This window comes from Puma concolor, chromosome E3 (assembly GCF_028749965.1).
Source record: "Puma concolor isolate L17-30 chromosome E3, mPumCon1.1.hap2, whole genome shotgun sequence".
Lineage (NCBI taxonomy): Eukaryota > Metazoa > Chordata > Mammalia > Carnivora > Felidae > Puma > Puma concolor.
The window spans coordinates 6,087,815-6,101,524 of NC_141682.1; the positions used below are offsets into that span (position 1 = coordinate 6,087,815).

Genomic DNA, 13,710 nt, shown 5'->3' on the forward strand with positions numbered 1-13,710 from the left:
CCCCCCCCCCACCAAAAAAAACCCAAGCTGCAGCCATAAACTGTGTTTACAGCATTCTAGGGACTGAGGGCATCACTGAGGAAGGGAGGTTGCCAGAGTTATTCTTTTCTTTCTTCTTTTTTTTTTTTACCTGAAAATAAAAGATCACCACCGACCTATGAATCATAAACCGGCAGTGACCGCGAGGCTCGCAGCCGGAAGGATTGCTGAGGGCCGTGGAGGCGCCGGCCGGGGGGGCCCCCGGGAGCAGTTTCTCTTCCTGGAAGGGACTCCGGCTTGGCTGCCGTGAAAGCTTTATTTTCTTCCCTCCGGCTTCCTTGCTCGCTCGGTTCCAACCTTGCCCCCCTATCATTTTCTTCCCAGGCAGAGCGCACATTCCCGTTTCTGATAATGCTCCCTTCTTATGGCTCTCTCTCCTTTTTAAAAAATTTATTTCTTGATCCACCCACTTTATTTCTGCTTCCTGGGATTGTTTACCAATGGAACGAATGCTGATATGATGTGAAACATGCCAGAAAGTGCCAGTGCACCGAGTGAAAGGCCCCTCCCTCCTCCTCCTGGCAGCACCCTTCTCCTCCCCCCACCCCAGAGCCGTGGCTGGAGAAAGGTGGGCTAAGGCCCAGGCCACAGAAGCCCCGTGGGTGCCTGGTGCCGGCCTGTTCCGGGACTTGCTGGGCTTGCTGGGCAGGAGGCAAAATACAGAGATCAGGTTTCCTGGGAGCACCGAGGTGCCTGGCATGGGGACCACTGTTAACACTAGATCCCTTCCCTCAGGAGCTCAGGCCAAGGTGGGGAGGGAGGTGGCTGAGAGAGGGACTTGGGGGCAGAGGGGCGCCGGACACCCCGGGAGGCAGCCCATACTTGGGGGGCTTGGAGTTGTTCTAGAACGTTCCACAATGCTACTCGTTTTTTCCTCACTTGTCCCCCGAGGCTTGGAAGGAACAGTGGGGCCGCTCGGTAGTTGAGACACAGGTATGGGAGAAATTTCCTGGGCCCTTTTCCTTCCCACCCGATAGGTTACCTGCAAAGGGCTCGTGGCCACTCTTGAAGGGAGATTCACTCATCCCCTAGACGTTTCCTGAAGTCTTCTGTATGTCAAGCAGGATGTTTAAGCCCACAGAGGCTGGGACAGACTATCTGGGTTCCAATCCTGCCTCCATCACTTACGAGCTGTAGGACTTAAAAAAAATTTTTTTTAAAATGTTTTTATTCACTTTTTGAGAGACAGAGCATGAGCGAGGGAGGGGCAGAGAGAGAGGGAGACACAGAACCCAAGCAGGCTCCAGGCTCTGAGCTGTCAGCACAGAGCCTGACGCAGGGCTCGAACTCATGGACCACGAGATCATGACCTGAGCCGAAGTCGGATGCTTAACCGACTGAGCCACCCAGGCGCCCGCCTCCTACGTTTGTTCAATAAAAATAAGCTGTTCTGGGTGCTGGGCATGCAGAGATGCTCCTGACCCCATGGAGGCTTCACGTGGAGGGTGGAGACAAAGCATAAACATGTGAACAAATAAATAAGAGAATTGCAGGGTCATGAGGAAAAGTAAGCCCGCAACAGGATGGAGAGCAAGTGGCAGGTGTGTGTGGGGGACTGTGTTCTTTTAACCAAGGACACTAAGGAAGGTCTTCCAGAGGAGGGGTACCTGCATGGAGATCTGAATAATGACAAGGATCAGCCAGGGAAAAAGCAAAGCAGTGGATTCCAGACAGTGGGGACGGCACGTGCAAAGGGCCGGTGTGTTGGATGAAGAGAAAGGCGTGGCTGAAGCCGGGGGTGGGGGGACACGGGAGAAGCAGTGTGCACATGAGGATGGCGAGAGGCAGGCCCAGGTCCCGGGGGGTCTAGCAGGCCGACGTCTTTTCTAATTGCAATAAGAGACTATAGTCATCGTCCAGGCCTGCAGCAACAGATTACCACAAACTTGATGACTTAAAACAGAAATGCATTCTCTCTCAGAGGTCTGGAGGCCAGGACTCTGAAATCAACGGGGGCGCCTGGGGGGCTCAGTCGGCCGAGTGTCTGACTCTTGATTTCAGCTCAGGTCATCGTGTCACGGTTTGTGAGTTCAAGCCCCGTGCTGGCCGCTGCACTGACAGTGCAGAGTCTACTGGGAATTCTCCCTTTTCCTCTCTCTCTGTGCCTCCCCCGCTCACACACGCGCTCTTACTCTCTCAAAATAAATAAACTTAAAAAAAAAAAAAGATGTTGGTAGAGCCGAGGTCCCTCCAAAGTTCTAGAGGAGGATCCTTCCTTGCCTCTTTGAGGTTCTGATGGCTCCAGCTCTTCCTTGGCTGTGGTCGTTCCTCTTCAGTCTCTGTCTTCACATGGTCCCCTCTCTGTGTCTCTGTGTTCTCTTCTTAGGACACCAGCCATCGGATGTAGAGCCCACCGGAAATGCAACTCTCTTGAGATCCTTAATGATATCTGCAGAGACAGTGCCTCTGGATAAGGTCGCATTCACAGGTACCGGGGGTTAGGACTTGGACATATCTTTTTGTGGGGGAGGTGGGGGGAGCAATTCAACTCGCTGCAGAGGCTGCTGGTAGTTTAAGCAACCTCAGGCAAGGCCACAGTTGGATCAAGAGAGCAACGAGACCTCTCTAAAATCATGTCTGAACATAGACAACCTGTGGATACGGTCCAAACCACCAGATGAACCAGACATCCCCCGTCCTGGCTAATGTGACTCTTTTTTTTTTAAATAATTTTTTTTAACATGTATTTATTTTTGAGAGAGACACAGTGTGAGTAGGGGAAGGGCAGAGAGAGAGAGAGGGAGACAGAATCAGACGCAGGCTCCAGGCTTTCAGCTGTCAGCACAGAGCCCGATGTGGGGCTCGAACCCACGAGCCGCAAGATCATGACCTGAGCTGAAGTCAGACGCTTAACCGACTGAGCCACCCAGGCGTGCCCCCTCTTTTTTTTTTAAATCAACATCAGCTCTAGCTTTGCTCCATCTCTGTCATCTTCCAGAAAAGAATAATTAAGATGCCCAGTCACAGCATTACCCCTGACACCTGAGAGCATCCAATCCAGAGCAAACTTTGCTTTCTTGAGCCCCCACCCCCACACCAAATCTAAACCTCCATCCTGTAGTAGGTCCTAACTGAGATGGCCTAGGGTTCCTGGTAGTGTGTGCTCACCCTGTTGCATCAAATTAACAGACCCGTTGGGGCGCTTGGGTGGCGCAGTCGGTTAAGCGTCCGACTTCAGCCAGGTCATGATCTCGCGGTCCATGAGTTCGAGCCCCGCATCGGGCTCTGGGCTGATGGCTCAGAGCCTGGAGCCTGTTTCCGATTCTGTGTCTCCCTCTCTCTCTGCTCCTCCCCCGTTCATGCTCTGTCTCTGTCTGTCCCAAAAATAAATAAACGTTGAAAAAAAAAAAAATTAAAAAAAAAAAAAAAAATTAACAGACCCGATTTTGTTTCATCCACAGTGTGCTCCCGGTGGCCACAGCTTGAAGGACAGCATGGGCTTCACGGCCGTGGGAACTGCGTGGTCCACAGGGCTCTGCACTGAGAGGGGCCTCGCACTTGGTTTAATACTGTGTGGCCACCATATTGAAATCCTTAATAATTTTTGAACGAAGGGCTCCTGGTGTTCATTCTTCACTGGCTCTTGCAAGCTCTGTAGCTGGTTCTGCTGAAGAGCATTGACAGTGGCTAATGGCAGGGTCCTTGTGGAGTGACGAGTGGGTGGATTCGGGACTTTTTGGCCCATACACGTAGGACTGGCTGCTAGTTTGGATTTGAGTTGGGGAATGAAAAGAAGAGAGAGAGAAGACTCCGAATTTTCTCCTGGGCTGGGAGTGCCCTTTACCAAAATGGCAAATATTGGGTGGTCAAATCAAGCAGGTTTTGCAGTGGGTGAGGGGTTGGGTCAAGAGTCTTGATCTGGTGAAAATACACTTCTGATCGATTGATCGTACATTAAGAATAGGCATGCAATGTTACATTTTTGAAGATTGGTAACTCAGTGTTGCACTACGGTTTTGCAAGATATTACCATAAGGCAGGAAGGAGGGGAGAATGGAATAAAGGGGACATGGGATCTCTCCATATTATTTCTTACAACTGCATGTGAATCTACAATTATCTCAAAATTAAAAGTTTAATTAAAAAAATTGGTGACCCAGAAAATCAGGATGTGAACGGATTGATAGGCGGCTCCAGGCAGGTGTTACTCATTTGTATTCATAAGTTCTTAAATCTGCAAGGGGCTTGGGGGCAGCTCACACAGGGGACGCGGTGATGGGGCCGTACGTGGTGTCAGAAGGGCCAATGGTGGCCACTGTGGCACCTGAGTGTCCTTCCTGGTGTCTCAGTTGGGGGCTGATGGGGTGGAGAGCGGCTCATCTCTCCAAGGCACTGCCAGTAGACCGAGGAAAGTTCTTTGAGGAAAGTGACCTGGGCACTCGGCTCCTCTATCAGTTTCCGGCCACTTCAGCAGCAGGTGGGCCTGGGGTGCTTTGGGCCTGGACACCGTGAGGAGGAATGGAGGCCAGAATGGCTTCTGTTGGTCTCCACGTTTATGCTTCCATTTAGTTAGACTCAGGCTCCCAGGGGTGGGGGTGGGGGCAGCATCTCATCTTGATATTTGCAGATTTATTCACGGAACTCCCCACACATCTGGATGAGAATATATGACTTGCCCCCCAGAGGAAATAGTTAAATGAATCGCTAAAGCACAAAATGTTCCCGTAAAATTGCTTCCATATTTTATTAGACGCAGATGAGCATGAATTATTGTGAAGCCAACAGGAGGGTTTGCAAATTGGGTTCTTGCCTTTCCATAAACAGTTCTTCCACACCTAGATCATTATGGAAAGGCTTTAATGAATGTTGGCTTGTGACGGGGGCATTGAATAATTCATTCACCCGTCCACCCATCCACCTATCCATTCATTCATTCATCCATCCATCCGTCCATCCATCCAACATTTATTGGGCACCACTGTATGCCAGGTAATGCAAGCTAACCTGTAGTTGCAGGTGCCATTTTCACTGACCCACTTTAAACGAGTCCTCTTGAGATAAGGTGAATTGGGGTTTGAATGTCATGAGAGGTTCACTTTTTTGGGGGAAGGGGCTCCCTTTCACGTATCTCAGGGGGCCACTGGCCACACAGATTTTCTTTCACGTACCCCTCCACAGTTGAAAATGCTATTTGGGGGCGCCTGTGTGGCTCAGTCAGTTAAGTGTCCGACTCTTGATTTCGGCTCAGGTCGTGATCTCACGGTTCATGAGTTCAAGCCCCACATGGGGGGTCTGCGCTGACAGCGTGGATTCTGCTTTGGATTTGCTCTCTCTCTCCCTCCCTCCCTCCCTCTGCACCTCCCCTGCTCATGCTCTCTCACTCTCTTTCAAAATAAATAATAAACTTGGAAAAAAGAGAAAATGCTACTTAACCTTAAATTCCTCTTTCTTAAACACCGGCTCCTTGGTGTCAAGGTGTGAAATTTCTTGGAGGAAGAATGGACACAGTTGTGCAAACCTGGCTTTGAAGTGATTGGCTTCTCACATTCTGTGTGGCTCTGCCGAATTGATCCCAGCTGGGCGCCCGAAGGGGTCTGCTTTCTGCTTGGAATCCCCGGCTCGGGGCAGGGAGCAGGGGTGGGGGTGGTGGGAACTGGGGATGAGAGGACACACACCATTCCTCCTCCTCTGTCTGGAAGTTAAGCACAACAGTGTGGCTTGTAGGATTACTGGGAACCTGAGCAACCGGGGAACCATTCCCACGCTCCCTCAGTCACCATGGGAGGAGGCGGGCAAGGGGAGTAGTTTCTCTGCTCGCCTTGGTCTGAGCTGGACACGGGAGTGGTGGCTGCCCGTGACGTGGTGTGGCAGGTGCCGGCTCAGTGGAGGGCTGGGTCCCAATGGGGTGAGGACTTCTAGGGTTGTTGGGGGCACTGCGTGCTGTCATTCAGTGGCAGGCTGGGGCGTGGGGTCTGCCCCCAGGAGGGTTTCTTGAGGAAAATCAACAAGTGGGAAGGACCCCCAGACGTGTCCCCTGTCGCACAGAAGCCCTTTACCTTGTGGGCATAGAAACAGCTGGGAGAGACCAATAACGCGTCCAAGATTACCCGGTGAGTGGTGGAGACTGGGTTTAACTTGCTACACTCCCCTGCACCACGGCTCCCCAGACAGGGACTGTGTGTTGATCCCTTTTTGAAGGCAAAAAGGTGTGGTGAAAAAATGTTTCGGGAGACATCTGTGAGGAGACCGCCGGGCAGAGAAAGATGCTTCTAGCTGCATCTGTTTCCAGGTGAGTTAAGGTGTGGAGAAGAATGACCAGGCAAAGTCTGGAAGCATCTTCTCCCATCTGAAGGCCACAGTCCATGACCAAGCTGGGCAGACACGGTGGTCACCCTCTTGATGACAAATAGTGGGTGCCTGGGTTGCTCAGAAACTTGGGAAACCGAGTTGTTAGAAACGGGCATTCAAACTAAATTCTCCCGTTGTCCAGAGGGCTCAGGGAGCAGACGAATGGGCGGGAAGGAGGAGGAGCTGTCTGCTTCTTGTCAACTGAATGCTTCTCAGAAGCCCTTTTGGTTCAAACTTTCAAATTACACTGGGGAAAAAAAAAAGATCTCTAGAACGTCTACTTTGGTAAATAGCGAAAGATAAATACAGGATCCTGTGGTGTTTCTGGGTCAGGGTTTTTACTTGTGAAGTCTCAGCGTGGTGTTCTGGAAACGCCCTGGTCTCAGCATCAGAAGACCCAGGCTGAGGGTGGGCTGGTCTGCTGGCTGTGTGACTTCTGGCAGGTCACAATGCACTAAGTCTTTCCTTCATGACAGCAGAAGAGAGTAGCATTCGCTCTGTGGATGGTCCGAGGGTGTTGTAAAGCTCACACTGAATGAGCTTCTCACCTTGACTTCCAGATCCCTATGCAAACATAAATTGCTGTAATCAACCAGAGGAGAGAGGAGACAGGACCAAATGTCTTCTTTAAACCCAAGTTAGGCTTGCTTATTAGGTAGAGTTCTCCAGAAAAACAGAACCAATAGGATCTATCTATCTATCTATCTATCTACCTACCTACCTACCTACCTATCTCAAAGGAGATTTATATAATGAGGATGTGGCTCATGTGACATGGAGGCTGAGAAGTCCCACTAACTGCCATCTACACACGCTGGAGGCCCAGAAAAGCGGATGGTATAGAAGATCAAATGAGAAGTGATATTCCAGCTCAAGCAGTGAGTCAGGAAAAAAGTAGCAAATCCCTCTTTCCTCCGTCTTCCGCTCTGTTCGGGCCCTCAGTGGATCAGATGAGGCCCACCCACACGGGAGAGGGCCATCTTCTTTCCTGAGTCCACACCTTCAAATGCGAATCTCACCCAGAAACACCCTCACAGATACTCCCAGAAATCACGTTTCATCCGGGCACCCCGTGGCCAGTCAAACTGACACATAACATTACATTGACATCACCATCTGGAAAGTTTCTTCTTCTCGTTCATGAAGCTGGAGGCACGGTCTTTGGCAGCTCGGCTCGTTTCCTGAGGCAGGGGAGGACACGGGAACTCCGGGGAGGCTGTCAGGGATGAGGGTTCCAGGCGCCAAAAGACGGGAAGGGCACGTGAGGGAACACCAATGTGCAATATTCTTTAAGAGCCATAGCATAGATCAGAATATCTTTCTTTTTTTAATTTGAGACGGAGAGAGAGAGAGAGAGAGTGGGGGAGAGGGACAGAGGGAGAGAGAGAGAATCCTAAGCAGGCTCCATGCTCAGTGCAGAGCTGGGCACAGGGTTTGATCCCGCAACCCTGGGATGATGACCTGAGCTGAAATCAAGAGTCAGATGTTCGACCGACTGAGCCACCGGGGCGCCCCAGATCAGAATACCCTTTTTTTTTTTTTTTGAGAGAGAGAAAGAGAGAGGGCACAAGGGACAGAGAGAGAGAGAGAAAGTATCCCAGGAGGGGTAGAGAAAGAGAGAGAGAAGTGGGGCTCACCCAAAGCAAAGGTCAAGTTCACCCGAAGCAGGGCTCGTGTTCACCTGGATGGCGCTCGAGCTCACTCAATGTGGGGCTTGAACTCACGAACCATGAGGTCATGACCTGAGCCAAAGTCAGATGCTTAACAACTGAGCCGCCCAGGGGCCCCAGAATATCTTTTGATAGTTTTTATGCAATGGGTGTGTTTCTTTGAAGGTGATGCCACCTGGAGCCTCGAGATGGACTTGGACTGCATTTAGAGAGCTACCCTCAGGATCTGAGATCCAGGTGCTGCGTTCAGGTGCACCCCCTATTATACATAATCGCTCAGCATCTGAGCTATTGTATCATAAAGAATCTGACTGGTCTTTGTTCTCATCCCAGGAGGGAACTTCTAAATTCTTGGGATTTTCTGAGTTGATAGGAGTGTGTGTTACTCATGATGGCCTCCTTGGATGACACCTGAGTTTATGTTAATGAAATGGCTCAGGATGGGGGCTGGCCGAGCCAGAGAGAACACCCATGTGATTAGCAGACTGGGGCCTTGGGCCAATGATACCAGCTTGCTATGGTCCGAATGTTCGTGGCCCCCCCAGTTCCTATGCTGAGATCCTAATTCTCAATGTGATGGTTTAAGGAAGTGGGGCCTTTGGGAGGTGACAGGGTCTTGAGGGTGGAGCCTCCGTGAACGTGATGGTGTCCTTATAAAAGAGACCCCACAGAGCTCCCTCACCCCTTTGGCCATGTGAGGACACAGTGAAAAAATGGCCATCTCTGAACCAGATGAGAGAGGAATCTGGTTCACGCCAGACGCAAGGCTGGGCAAAGAGCTTCCCGTTGTGCCAGAAGGTGACCTGCCCAGATTCCAAGGGGAGGGGGCGCGGAAGCCGAGTATTCAAGTCCCTCCCACACCTTGCCCGACGTGGCTCCTCATCTGACTGGTCCTGATCCGTATCCCTTATAATAACACTATAAGCAGGAGTATAGCACTTACCTGAGCTCTGTGAGTTATCCTAGCAAATTCCTAAACCCGATGGGGGTCATGAACCACCCCCTCCAGATTTGTGGCCGGTGGGTCAGAATTGCACGTGGCCTGGGGGTCCCTGAGCCTGTGGCTGGTGACGGACGTGGGGGCAGTCTTGCCCTGTGGACTCCGTGCTCACTCCAGGTGGTTAGAATTGCATCACGGTAGCTGCAGAGCCAAGAGAACAAACACCATATCTTATTTCATCTTTTTTCAACCAAAAAATATTTTCCGAGAGCTTATTTTGTGTCAGGCATGATGGTGGGCACACACATACCACCTCACCGTCGAATGTCATGTTCCCAAAGGAATTCGTGAAGCTTAGAATACCGCTAGTGTCAAAGGGGCGATGTTGTGAAAAACACACTGAGATCGGAATTACTATTTTTAGGAGGAGGCACAGATTTGGAGGGCCAGATTTCCATATAAATTCATTAAACCAAGGAAGTCTAAAAGCTTCGTGACGTTAAGGGCTGGGAAGTAATTTTCAGCCTTGCCTTAAGAGGTATCCCATTCGTGGGGGGCCTGGGTGGCTCGGTCGGTCGGCTCTTGATTTCCACTCAGGTCATGATCTCAGGGTCATGGGATCGAACCCCGCATCGAGCTCTGCACTGAGCATGGAATCTGCTTGAGATTTGCTCTCTCCCTCTCTCTCTCTCTCTCTGTCCCTCTCCCCCATTTGCTCACTGTCTCTCTCTGAAAAATAAATAAATAAAAATAAATAAATAAAGAGGTACCCATTCGTGAAGAACTTAGAGTTGTTTCCCAATGGAGAATGGGAGCCTCACTCTGTCCCTAAGGTCTCCTGCGATGTGTCGGTTGTGGTGAGTTTGCCGTAGGGGGATCTCACACTGTGAGCTCAGGGTAAGCTGTCAGCAGGGGCATGAGGACATGGCATGTGGAGAGCAGGAGGAAGGGCTTGGGGACGTCCTGAGTCCTCACGGGGATGGGCGGGGGGCAGGCAGAGACGCACTGGTGGATGAGAGTCTGAAGATCCACATGGGAGGTGTTCCTGGCCTGGAAGCCAAGGTCTCGCTTCGGAGGTGGACAGTCTCTCGGTCCCACAGGAGCATCTGGCTGGGCTTCATTTGTCAAAGGCCATCTCAGCAGATGGGGAAAATGAGTCACTATGGGCTCCCCCCTGCCCCATCGTGGGCAGTTGAACGAAATTTGAACAAAATTTGGAGATCCAGGCACGGTGGGCCGGGTGTGTATGAGAACTTCCTGGAGGCAAGAATTGCTGTGAATACATTAGATTTCCTTACAAAACGAGGGTCTCCCGATTCTCACGGTGGCACTCACCAGAGTCGAGGATGGAAAAGAGCTCCTTTCAGCAGCCTCCAGGATCAGTGAAGAGGATGTGTGCTGAGCACCAGGCAGGCCTGCAGAAGTCACGCGGGTGGGCCCAAGCCTTCGAGGCAGCCCAACAAGTCTCGTAGGGGGTGGGGTGGTCAGCAATCCCCTCAGAGGCAGCTGGGGCTGGAGGGAGGTATGAGGTCTCCAACAACTGAACAGGGTGGTAGGGTGGGTCAGAGTGGCATTTCTGGGTGGTCTGACCTCCTACGCCCTGGTATTTCACAGACGCACCACTCAGGGGTTTTTCAGAAATCTGGGAGCGGGGATGGCCCGATGCCTTCTTCAGGCCTGACAGCAAGAAACACCCAGGAGCTGGGGCGCCTGGGTGGCTCAGTCGGTTGAGTGTCTGACTTCGGCTCAGGTCACGATCTCATGGTTCGTGGGTCCGAGCCCCGCGTCAGGCTCTGTGCTGATGACTCACAGCCTGGAGCCTGCTTCGGATTCTGTGTCTCCCTCTCTTTCTGCCCCTCTCCTGTTTGCACTCTGGCTCTCTCTCTCAAAAAATAAACATTAAACAACAACAACAAAACACCCGGAGGCCAATAGTCCCCCCCCCCCCCCAAGGGAAATGGCTGGCTGGCTGTGCCTCCCTCTTCTGACACCAGATACAGAACCTGGAGGCTGGAGAAGAAATAGCTCCCTCAAGAGGTCTGATGCTTGGGAAATGTCAGACTCCCCAGGCTCTTCAACTCTCTGCGAGGAAACGCGAGGGGTCAGCCTGGTGGGGTCGGACAGCATCGCCAGAGGCCCCTGAGAGGAAGCGAAGATGTGTGTGTGCAAACATGAGTCCGTACAAGCATGTGTGTGCAGGCGTGAGTGTCCGTGTGTGAGGGTGAATGCGTGCCTGTGTACCAGTGTCTCGTGAGTGTGCATGGGTGCTGTATGTTTGAATGATGTGTGTGTTTGTGCATGACCATGTGGGTCTGTGGGCGTATGTGTATGAGGGTGAATGTGTGCCTGAGTGGGAGCTCGTATGTGTGTGGCTGTGCGTGTGTGGCAGAGATCCTGATTCACTAATCTCCCAGGACGGGCTCATGCTCAGGACAAAGGAGAACTAAAGGGGCGTGTATTGGAGGAGGGTCAAAGGATGCAGAGATATTTTATTTTTTTTACTAATTTTTTTTGAATGTTTATTTTTTGAGAGAGAGAGAGAGAGAGAGAGACAGACAGAGAATGAGCAGGGGAGGGGCAGAGAGAGAGGGAGACACAGAATCCGAGGCAGGCTCCAGGCTCTGAGCTGTCAGCACAGAGCCTGATGCGGGGCTCGAACTCACGAGCCGTGAGATCGTGACCTGAGCCTAAGTCAGACGGTCAACCGACTGAGCCACCCAGGTGCCCCTACTGCAGAGATATTTTAGCAGATTCCAAGGGTGGGCAATCCTGGGGAGAGAAACAGATGTCTAGGGAGAATTCTAAGGAAATTTCCACGTGATGTTTGGTGCAACCCCCCGGCTCCCCGTGATGAATTCAGTTTTAAAGACCTACATTAGTACACTCTGCACAGTGACTGGTCTATGTGGACAGCCTGACATATTTGGGTTACACAAGGTAATAAGGGCCCAGTGGCCATCTCTCAGGGACATCCTGCCGTTTAAATCCCAAAGGACACTTAGAGAACCTGAATGTGGCTTTGTTGAAAGATAAGGCCTTGAAGGCCCATCAGGAAAGGGTAAGCCTCCGAGGAGAAACCCAAAGGAAAGGAGAGGAATCAGCACTCTACCGAGGGAGCCAGGCAGAACACGGGAGCCATGCCAGGAACTGCAAAGACCCAGGATGTGAACAGCATTTGCATTAGAAAATCAAACTCACACCAGCTCCACCGTTAAATATTTCCTGGCTAATGTGACTAAAAGGCCAGAGGCAGGAAGGCGTCAGCGTGGGTTTGATTTAGTGCTTCTAAGGTGTCATGGAGAGTTTCCTCCCATCTCTCTGCTCTGCCTTCTGCAACAAAAGCTTTATTCTCAGTCAGCTCCCCCTCATGGCTCCACATCATCTACCTCACTTCTTCACGTCCTGTCATCTGGACGGTGATGGGACTCTCTGTCCCGTATCTAAGCCTGAGATCCAACCTGACCAGACAGTAATGCCTGTGGCCAGGGAAATGGAGATGCCAATGGGCTTCTGTCCACTGAGACACCAACTGAGCCAGCCTGTGGTGGGTTGTGTCCCCCCTTGATTCACATGTTGACGGTCTAACCCCCAGGATCTAAGAATGTGACTGTGGAGATGGCGCCTTCAAAGGGGGTAATGAAGGTAAAAAGAGGTCACTGAATGGGTCCTGACCCAACAGGACTGGGGTCCCTATAAGAAGAGGCCATCAGGACACAGACACGCACAGAGGGATGACCACGTGAGGATACAGGGAGAAGACGGCCAAAGGAAGGGGCCTCAGAGGGAACCAGCCCTGCTGACCCCTTGATCTCAGACATCCAGCCTCTAGAACTGCAAGAAATACATGGCTGATGGTTAAGCCTCCCATCTGTGGTACTTCATCATGGCGGTCCCTGCAAACATTAGCACACCTCCTCTAGACCTGGGGTGGATTCATTTCCCCAGAGCACATGAACCACACCAGGCAAGGTGGGCAGCCAAATGGGAATCTGGGTTCTGTTAGGAAGAGGGACCCAGAGTAGATCCCACAAATGCACCCCCCGCCCCTTAACAGAGGAGTAAAAACACTGAAGAATTCCATCCTAAGAAACACTGGGTCTGGTCTGTTAAGCCCCAAGATTCTGAAACCCCCACCATTTGTTCTGGGCCCCCAGCACTCTGGGATGCTCACGTGGGTGTCTGGGGAGCAGGATTCAGGGAGTCTGTCGCTGTCCTCCAGGCGAGGCACTGAGTCGATCCTACCCTGCTCATTGCTCAGTCAGTCCTGGGAGGCTCTCTTGTTTTATTGCTCTTCATCTTTCCCTCACAGATCTCCAGTCCCTGCTCCCACGGCCCTCCTTCTGGTTGGTGCCTCGGATGTCCCGCGAATCTTTGAGAAGATTTGGCTTCGTGTACATGAGCATTTAAACGTGTGCACATGGTGGGCTCTCCATCTTGTGTCTTTGTTGTCTTTTTTTAACTCAGCACCAGATTTTAAGACCCAATGACGTTGTTTGTAGGTCTATACTTCTTCCGATGGCCGTGTTGTGTTCCAAGGCAAGTGTGTGCTGTGATTCCTCTTTTCTCCAGGGCGGGAGGACACGGAGAAGGACACTCCTCCCGCCCTGGAAGGAAGGACACTCCTTCCGTTCCCTTCAGGCTCCCCTCCACCCTCTCCTCCTGCTCTGTGCCCAGAGGGATGCCTCATACGACCCCAACAATGGGCTCCTTGCTCTCTGGCTTCTGATTGGGTGTGGCCAAAGAGAAGTCCCAAGAGGGGCTGAGGGGGGTGAG

At 51.7% G+C, this 13,710-nt stretch overlaps 1 long non-coding RNA gene across 2 annotated transcripts; it reads right to left on the minus strand.

Moving 5' to 3' along the window:
- Positions 1–5,419: 5,419 nt before the first annotated feature.
- LOC147572901 (uncharacterized) lies at positions 5,420–10,716 on the minus strand. Of its 2 annotated transcripts, XR_015245435.1 has the most exons (6): positions 10,273–10,715; positions 9,944–10,194; positions 8,941–9,138; positions 6,670–6,891; positions 6,036–6,574; positions 5,420–5,671 (listed from the first exon to the last, which is right to left on the minus strand). It is a non-coding gene; the product is annotated as an uncharacterized LOC147572901 (long non-coding RNA). The 2 variants fall into 2 exon arrangements; XR_015245434.1 differs by having other exon boundaries at positions 6,036–6,891; positions 10,273–10,716.
- Positions 10,717–13,710: the final 2,994 nt, after the last annotated feature.